Source organism: Mus caroli, chromosome 10, assembly GCF_900094665.2.
Source record: "Mus caroli chromosome 10, CAROLI_EIJ_v1.1, whole genome shotgun sequence".
NCBI lineage: Eukaryota > Metazoa > Chordata > Mammalia > Rodentia > Muridae > Mus > Mus caroli.
The window spans coordinates 106,177,330-106,186,868 of NC_034579.1; positions in this window are offsets into that span (position 1 = coordinate 106,177,330).

A 9,539-nucleotide genomic window follows, 5' to 3' on the forward strand; every position below is an offset into this window, starting at 1 on the left:
ATGGGTTGATCCTCAAACAGGAAAAGGTTAGCAGTGTAAACTGTAAAAGTCTAAGTGAACTTGTAAAATTTATGATGTTGAACTGAAATGATGTCTTAGGTGGCTTTATGAAAGCTCTGTATATGTGTGTGTGTGTGTCTGTCTGTCTGCCTCTGGGTGTCTCTGTGTGTGTTTCTGTGTGGGTCTCTTCAATTACCATTCGTGAGAAAGTTCTGTTTAAGTTAGTTGCTAGGTAGGGTAGTCCATGTCATTCCCAAATGGAGATCAATGGATATATATCATCCTGGGTCACTTTTCAGGGTCTGACAGTTAAGTTCCTATTGTTAGAGACACGGCCCTCCTTAGACACAGGACTCACAAGATTTAAGCTGGATGTAAACTGAAAATGTCTTTCCTGTGGTCTACCCTGCTTTCATGGTATCAGTAAATAGTATTTCTGAAAGCAACAAGGGAATGAAGCAATCGATAGTCCTACCAAGCTGAGACACAGATGAGCCATAAGAATGAGCAACATGGCATGTTATTCCTCTAGGTGCAATGGTAGCACTCATGCCTTGTCAGATGTGCTCATAAAAAAGGAGAACAACATCAAATGTTGCGTTCATGGGTGTGGAACTGAGCTGTGTCCCTGTAAATTATCTGCTGCCCTGAAAAGTCCAAACAGTAATAACAGAAATTGCTCTATAAGTAGAAGGCAAATGCCACTTACTTAGGCATTATAAAAGATTTCTGAAGAACAGGTAGTACTGTGTATGAAGTAATCCCATTATTAAAAAGAACAGCTGAAATACTAAATATATTCTTAATCAATCACCTTATTCCAGGTGAAGCAATCAACTTCACAGTTTGGAATATGGACAGCTAGCATACTATACAATGTTTTTATAATATGTTATTGTAAAGTGTTGCTTTTATTAACAAAATTTCCATACATATATAAAAATTAAACATGAATTGTGCAAAGAAATGGGATATTTTGAAAAAAAAAGAAAAGAAAAACCAGCCCAGGCTCACTGAAATTTTTGAAAGTATATCCCTTCTGTGATCAAATTTGTAATGAAAATTAGAGGTGAAAACCAAGAAGACATCAAGATAAATACATACAAACCAAAGAAGAACCAAATAGACATATTATAATGGAAGTATAGTTAAATTGTTGAGCACAACTAAAATGAAATGGAAAAAAATGACCCTAGAATGAAAATTTTACAATAAGGTTTTCTACATCAGATTTTTCTCGGCTGGTTTAATGGCTCTGAATGTGAGGTTGGCTTTTTACTCAGGCCCTACAGTCTGAGCTCAATCTCCAGATCTCCTACAGTGGGAGAAGAGGACAAACTCTCACAAGTTGTTCCCTTATCTTCCCACATATTCTCTGATACTTTCGTGCCAACATTCATACCTGTGCAAACACACCTAAAACACAAAATAATTGTAATTATTTTTTATTATTGGTATTGGTTATTACTGACCACCATGGCAAACATACAGGAGATTGAAGTAAATGGCCCTCAAATGTTGATAATCAAATAAAGAAAACCATTTATTAATATGAAATTTTGATTTCCAGAAGAGAAAAGGAAGCAAAACCAAATAAATATACAACCAAACCAATCCAAGCTATGCCTCTAAGTATATTGAGCTGTGATTATAAATTTACTACATGAAACCTGGAAGCAGAGGAAAGAGTAATCTTTAAAATGTAGTTAAGAATTGTGCTAGTCTAGGAAATGGAAGAGGGAGATTCTTTTCTAAGGTCCATGTTCGCTTTAGTCACAGGAAGCTGGCTAAGTTTCCACTAGCAGGCATGATTTCCCTCCTGATGAGTTGGCCTGGTGTTCAACTAGACAGCTGTTGATCATCAACATTTGAGGGTCAATTAGGGCTCTTTTATGGATATTTGTCACACTGGTCAACAACAACAAATGCAGAAGAGGCTATCAGCTTGAGAGTGTGGCGGGTGGGGAGCATTGTTGGAGTGGTTAGATAGAGGGTGCCTGAGAAGGGCTAGATAGAGGAAAACCATGTAATTCTACTTATTTTTTAAAAAAATAAAGAAGCAGAGGGAATATTCATAGAAGTGCTGATTGAGCCCCATCCACACAAATGCATGTAAAAGATGGAATTGAGTCTACAGGATGTTCAGTCAACTCTAAACAGTGAAAACTCTCAAAGGTGAGGAATCTTTAATGCTGCAAGATGGTAAATAATCGCTATGTACATGAGTCACCTAGTGACACATAGGGGTGATTACTCATTTTAAGTTTTGACAGTCATAAAGTAAGATAACTAATTTTAAGGGCTAAGCAATAAAAGAAACACTATCAAGCAAGAATTTTGTGTATGGGAAAACACTCATCCAAAACTGAGTATGATACTAATCAATAAACATATATGGAGAGATATCTTTCTTCTCTCTTCTGGGGATGTTTTGCTCAGCAAAAACATGGAAAGCATAACAAAATATAAAAGAACACTACTGTGGGTGTCCTATAAGCAGTGCAAACACCCAAATTCAGATTGAAACAGAAAGTCCTAACCACAACCCCATTGAAAAACTAAACATTGAAAAACTAAAGTAGAAACACTTGATTTACATTAACTTTGATAGTTATTTGGCTTGCTTTGGAATATGAGGCCAACTTCTGAAAACTAATAAAACCAATAAAATCCAAAACCTGACATTTCCTGAGGGGGTATAATTTTATCGGCACCTAGGTTTATAGGAATGGTAAATTCTGTCTCAAAATCATTAGAAACTTTCTGGGGAAATTTCACTCAGCAAAAAATGGAAAGTATCACAGTAAAATGTAAAAAGAACACTATTCAGATACATAAATAGCCAATAAGTCTAAGCGGGATATGGAGAAATGTGAGCATTCCTGTGAAGATGGCAAGGCTCTGATCCCAATGATCAACAAAAATTCAACGTGATTATTAGGAAGAGGCTCCATCTCCAAGAAATTATATTTCTATCAGGACTCGTCTTCTAGTTGCAAAGAAAATGCTGAGACTGGAAGAAAAAAATATCTTTATGAGTCTGCAAAAGGACAGAGATTTCCATACACCAAGCAAAGAGATGAACTAATAGTATCTACATGTAATGTGTTTATGTACCATCCATATTTAAAAATTAAATATCATGTTTAATAATTATTAATAATTCATGGTTAACAAATGAATCAAAACAAAAGTCCCATATGATCTTTTAGTAAATAACCAGGGATTCTTTACAGTTAAAATTTATAAGATATAAATAAAAACAGGCAGAAGAGAACTTATAGAGAATTCTCGCAACAAGGGAGATAAAGGAGGTGGTGTGGCTCTTATGTCAAGATGGAGTCACAGTGGGCAAATCAGCAGAAAAGAAAGGCCTCAGAGGAAACCAATGAAATGAAATGAGATTCAGAATTAGCAGGGATGGAAAATAGTTCAAAAATATCCTAAAACTACAGTTAGTAAAACCCACTATTTTGTACTTGTGTAACCTTTGTTAATTTCCTTTTTAGTTATTATTATTTCTTTTATGTTTTGAAATTAAAAGTTAATTACATCATTTCCTCTTCCCTTTTCTCTCTCTAAGCCATCCTATACACCCTTTGCCCTCTTTCAAATTAATGACCTCTTAAATTTAAATATTTATTCAGACAAAGCTATACCAATTTTCCTTAAGAATCTATAGAAAACAATGATTAGCAATATCTAGAAAAGATGGTTTAAGTAAAGCAGCAAAATCATTAATATATATACATATATATATATATATATATGTATATATATAAACAGTTCATGCTTCATATACACTATAATGTGAAGATTTGATTAGGAATAAAACAACACTCTAATTAAACCTAATTAGGAAAAATGCAATTGAAGATGAAACAGAGGACTAGAAAAATGAATTGTCACAAGAACAATGAAACAGAATGTCTGGGGTAAATTTCCACCAAAACCCTGGAGTGTCTGAAGCTGAGGTACAGATGAGATCTGCTACCAAGGTGCAAAAGCTATAGGATTTAAAAATTATTCCAGCTTCTACTTGGTTTTGTTGTCAAATGACTGGAAGCTGAGGGTGGCATAGAATGAGTGCAGGGAATGCCTAAACATTGAGAGAAATCTATACAATTAAGGATTTTTGTCTCTTGGAATCTTACGCTGATTCTCATGGTGAAACAAATATCCAAGAAAATCTACCTCTTGTTTGTGGTTATAGAATCATAAAGCTTACATTGTAAAAGTGCTTAAGTATTTAAGGTAGTGGTGACCTTTCTGAATTTTTATCCTTGTAATTTTTAATGTGGTACCATGCACCCTAAAGGAGGGTTGGTAAATGTGAAACTAAGGATCATGAAACATGTAGATGAATGTGCATTATATACATGTACACAAAATCGTCATATGTCTTTAAAGCCCTTTCTTGTTTAGCTATTGGAGAAAGGCCAGGGGACTGCGTTATTGCTTGCTGTGAAGGCTGTGGGAGGAGATGAGCAATGAACAAAAGTATATAGAGTAGAATCCAGAATTCATGAAGAATGGTGTTTCTCTTAGTCATTTAGAAAGACCCATAGTCTTGTCAGCACTGGAATTTTGTGCCAGTGAGACTGCCATTGTCTGCCAGGCATGCAGACACAGAAGGTGATAAGAGATGTTAATATAAGCCATTAAGTGTGTAACAATTTGTAACTGTAGACAAATATAATAATGCAAAACTTCTTGGGTGCAGTCCCTGCCATCTTCACATAATCACTTGGAATTCAGCAATGACTCAGTCAGAATGCAGCGAGCACAGCAATCGAGAGCACATCTGTAAAGATGCTAAATTCTGAGCTGTGAAGTTCTGACCACAATCACGATGATTCTGTACAAATTATTTAGGTGAAATGAGGTAATGCCTACCTCCCAGCAGACAGAAATACCCATCTAACATCTGTGATATACAGCAACCCTGCATGTTTGGTACAGATTGGAAATGTCCATTTAACATCTGTGATGTACCGATGGGTGAAGACCTTTTAGCTTAACAAGAGGAGGACATCAGCTTTTGTGAGAACATGAGAACAAGGATAGAAACTCAAACATAGTAACAATGGGTCAGAAATCAGCAGTGGGTAAAGACAGTCAAATGCTCTCAATCAGGCTATAGCTGAAGATAAGAGACCAAAAGAGATGCCTGTAATATATCTGGGAAGTAAAGAGTATCTGGAGGTTTCTCAGGTTTGGTAGCTGAGCTTTTTATGAGTGGGCAGAGTTCATGTGCCTGGCAGTTTGAGGAACGTTTTGAGACCTAGCAGTGACAAGACATAATTCTTTACAGGTTCGTGTTGTCCCCACAGATGGTTGAAAAGGTAGTCATTGCTCAACAATAGGCAAGGCTGTGACAAAGTTTCCAGTTACTGCTAATTTAACATCTCCTAGCTCAGATGAACAAGAGAAATGGGTTACACATAATGTTGTTCTTTGTATTTATACAGATCTACTTCCATTGTCTGATAAATCTGTAGAAATGGAAGAGATCATTAGGAAGTTCTCTTAATCTGCGTTCTCTGTGAGGCACAGTAGGTAATAAAGAAACCTTTCCTAGACCTCACACAAAAGGATGGGAAAAATATGCATGCTAAAACAGTTTAAAATGTTTCCCTGTAAAGATGGGTCAGTAGTCAAAATGCATACTCCTGGTACAGAGGACCTGGGATGGAAATCAATTGCCTTGCCTAGTGTCAGTGGCTAACAGTTGCCTGTAGGTCTAGTTTCAAGATTTATCTTCAGGGTCACCAATAACCTTTTGTAGACTCTGCCTACCTCTCCCCCTTCCCTCTTTGTCTCTCTGTTTTAGTTTTTCTCTCTTTCTCTATTTAACTCTCATGTCTATCTCTATCTATCTATCTATCTATCTATCTATCTATCTATCTATCTATCTATCTATCTATCTATCTATCATCTATCTATCTATCATCTATCTTCTATCTATCTATCTATCTATCTATCTATCTATCTATCTACCAGTCTACCTATCATGTATCTATCTGTCATCTATCATCTACCTATCTCTTTTTATATCTTTCTATATAGAGATTTATTTTGTTTTAGTATATATCTATATTTTTTATTATATAAGGTAGATACTTATAATAACATAAATCCTTAAAATAAAATTATATATAATTAGATGTATTAGCAAATGTTTATAATTCTAGCTAGCACTGAGAAGGCAGACACAGGATAATCACAGCCCTTGGCCTAATAATGAGATCCCATAATCAAGAAGCGAAAAAGGAAATTTTACTTTTGATTATTAATACTGGATTTCTTGATTTAAATAGACCATGTTGTAACCTCCAAATTACTGATACTAGAGAGACTTCAGTGTTGTGAACAGTTTGCCTCTGCGTTCCCTGCCCACTCCCCATACCCCACCAGAAGCTCCCATTCTTTCTCCAGCCCACACAGAAGCCCGATAGGAGGAACATCAATATGAACTAACCACTACTCCCCAGAGCTCCTTGGAACTATACCACCAATCAAAGAAAACACATGGTGGAACTTGTGGCTCTAGCTATATTTGTAGCTGAGGTTGGCATAGTTGGCCATCAATGGGAGGAGAGGCCCTTTGTCCTATGAAGGCTCTATGCCCCAGTGTAGGGGAATGCCAGGAATGGGAGTGGGTGGGTTGGGGAACAGGGGGAGGAGGGAGGGAATAGGGATTTTCAGAAGGGAAACTAGAAAAGGGAATTTGAAATGTAAATAAAATATCTACTAAAAAAAACTCAAGGGAGATTAGGGCCTCGAGTTTAAATCATGAAGAAAAGGTAATCAGAGGTTACAGACAGTTATAACTGGCCATAAAATTAGTCCCTGAACACCATCCCACCAAATGATTACAGCCCTCTACTTCCCTATTCTGTGAACATTCAGGGGATTCCAAACTATACTGTATGTAAACGCAGTGTTTCCTGGACTCGGGGTTGCTTGCCAGCATTCACTCAGTGAGTTCGAGACAGGTGATCTGAGTTCGAACTTGAAATAATAAAAGACTCCTTTGCTTCCCAGGACCATGGGCCTCTCCTCCCATTGATGACTGACTAAGCCATCCTCTGCTACATATGCAGCTAGGACCATGAGGCCCATCATGTGTTTTCTTTGATTAGTGGTATAATTCCTAGGAGTGCTGGTGATACTGGTTTGTTCATATTGGGTTTCCTGTGGACTCAGGGCACAACAACCATATTATAGAAACTGCTATCACTATACAAATGTGTCATCTAGAAAAGCTACTAGCCAATATGCTTCTGATTATTGGTCCTTACTGCATTTATGTTGATTGGGATCAGTTTTAGAAAACCTAATTTTCAAATCAGTCAAGTAATCCATATTGTAGGGTGTGCAAATGTAAGGTTTTTTTTTTCCTTTTTTTCCTCACTTTATGTTCTCTCCACTTCTTTAACTTTGGCAATATTAAATGCATTCTTATGCTAGAGTTACAAAAATAGAAGAAAGGCATGTGATAAGTCCAAGGGTCTTAGGTTGGCTACTGCAGCTTTGTTCTGTACAGTTCTGGATGGCAGTAGAAGGCAGTATCTGAGTGACACACTACACACTCATGAGCATACACCTGCTTCATGTTAGTGAGAAGCCGGGGAGCTTCATATTAGTCTCTAGCGATAATGTTACTTCTAATCCATACTGAAATATATTTTACTGAGGATGATGAACCCTTTTGTGTTTCTTCAGATCTACTGTGGTAAAATATGTAAAGTCATCAGAGAATGGCTAGCTCATGCATATTTTAGTTAATTGTTGAAGCCATTACCAATTATCCTCTTCATCAGTGGCCTGTGCGTGATTTTAACATCAATTTCATCTGATACCACAAAGGAACGTGGCTCATTTATATTCCTAACATTGTACTATCCATTTAGATTCTCCTTGCTAAATTAATTCTTCCCCTGGAGTGTTTGCTACTGACACAAGCTTCATATACTGTGTTCTTTATACACATTCTTTTTGAAACTTTTTTTTTTATTTTAAAGAATTTTATTTTATTTTATTTTTATGAGTCTCCTGTAGCTGCCTTCAGAGACACCAGAAGAGGGCATTGGATCCCATTACAGATGGTTGTGAGCCACCATGTGGTTGCTGGGAAGTGAACTCAGAACCTCTGGAAGTGTAGTCAGCACTCTTAACCAGTGAGTCATTTCTCCAGCCCAAAGATTTATTTATTTATTTTATGTGAGTTCACTGTTGCTCTCTTTAGACACACCAGAAGAGAGCATCAGATCTCATTATAGATGGTTGTAAACTTCCATGTGGTTATTCGAAATTGAACTCAGGACTTTTGAAAGAGCAATCAGTGCTTTTAACCACTGAGCCATCTCTCTCTCTCTTCTTTCTTTCTTTCTTTCTTTCTTTCTTTCTTTCTTTCTTTCTTTCTTTCTTTCTTTCTTTCTTTCTTTCTTTTTTAGACATCACTAGTATATGAAGAAGATCCCTCTCCCTGGGTTCCTTTGTAGTCAGAATTTCTGCTGGTCTTTTAAATCAGTAAAATTGTGATTTTGTTGATGTTGTTTTTACTGGGGCAAATGACTGAAAATTATGCCAGTAAAAGGCAAAATAATTAGACAGAACTGTTCTTAAAACCGAGGACTATGGAAAGAAATTCAAAATGGAGAACATTCCTCCATTGCTGGTGGGATTGGAAACTGGTACAACCACTCTGGAAATCAATCTGACAGATCCTCAGAAAATTGGACATAGTACTACCTGAGGACCCAGCTACACCACTCCTTGGTATATACCCAAAAGATACTCCACCATATTACAAGGACATGTGCTCCACTGTGTTCATGGCAGCCTTATTTATAATAGCCAGAGCTGGAAACAACCCAGATGTCCCTCAATGGAATAATGGATACAGACAATATGGTGCATTTACACCATAGAATACTACTCAGTTATTAAGAATGAGGGCTTCAGAAATTTTGCAGGCAAATGGATGGAACTAGACATATTATCCTGACTGAGATAACCCAGATCCAAAAGGACATACATGGTTTCTACTCACTGATAAGTGGATAATATCCCCAAAGCTCAGAATACCCATGATACAACTCACAGATCATAGGAAGCTTAACAAGAAGGAAGGCCAAAATGTGGCTGCTTCAATTCCACTTAGAAGGGGGAACAAAATAATCACAGAAGGCAGAGGGAGGGAGGTAGGGAGGGAGGGAGGGAGGGACCTGTGTGGAAGAGGAGGGAAAAGGGGGAAGCAGGATCTGGTATGGGAGGGAGACAGGAAAGAGGTCCGGAGGGCCAGGAGAATGCATAGGAGTATGTAACGATATTGGTGGGAAATGGAGGGAACGAGTAGAACGTCTCAGACACCAGGGAAGTTAGAGGATCCCAGGACCCAATGGGGATGAAATTAGCCGAAATGTCCAACAGCGGGGCGACAGAACCTGAAGAGACCACCACTGGTAGATAAACATGGCTTCCAGTTGAGAGATGGTGCCACCCACCCATCTCAACATTTTTAACCTAGAATT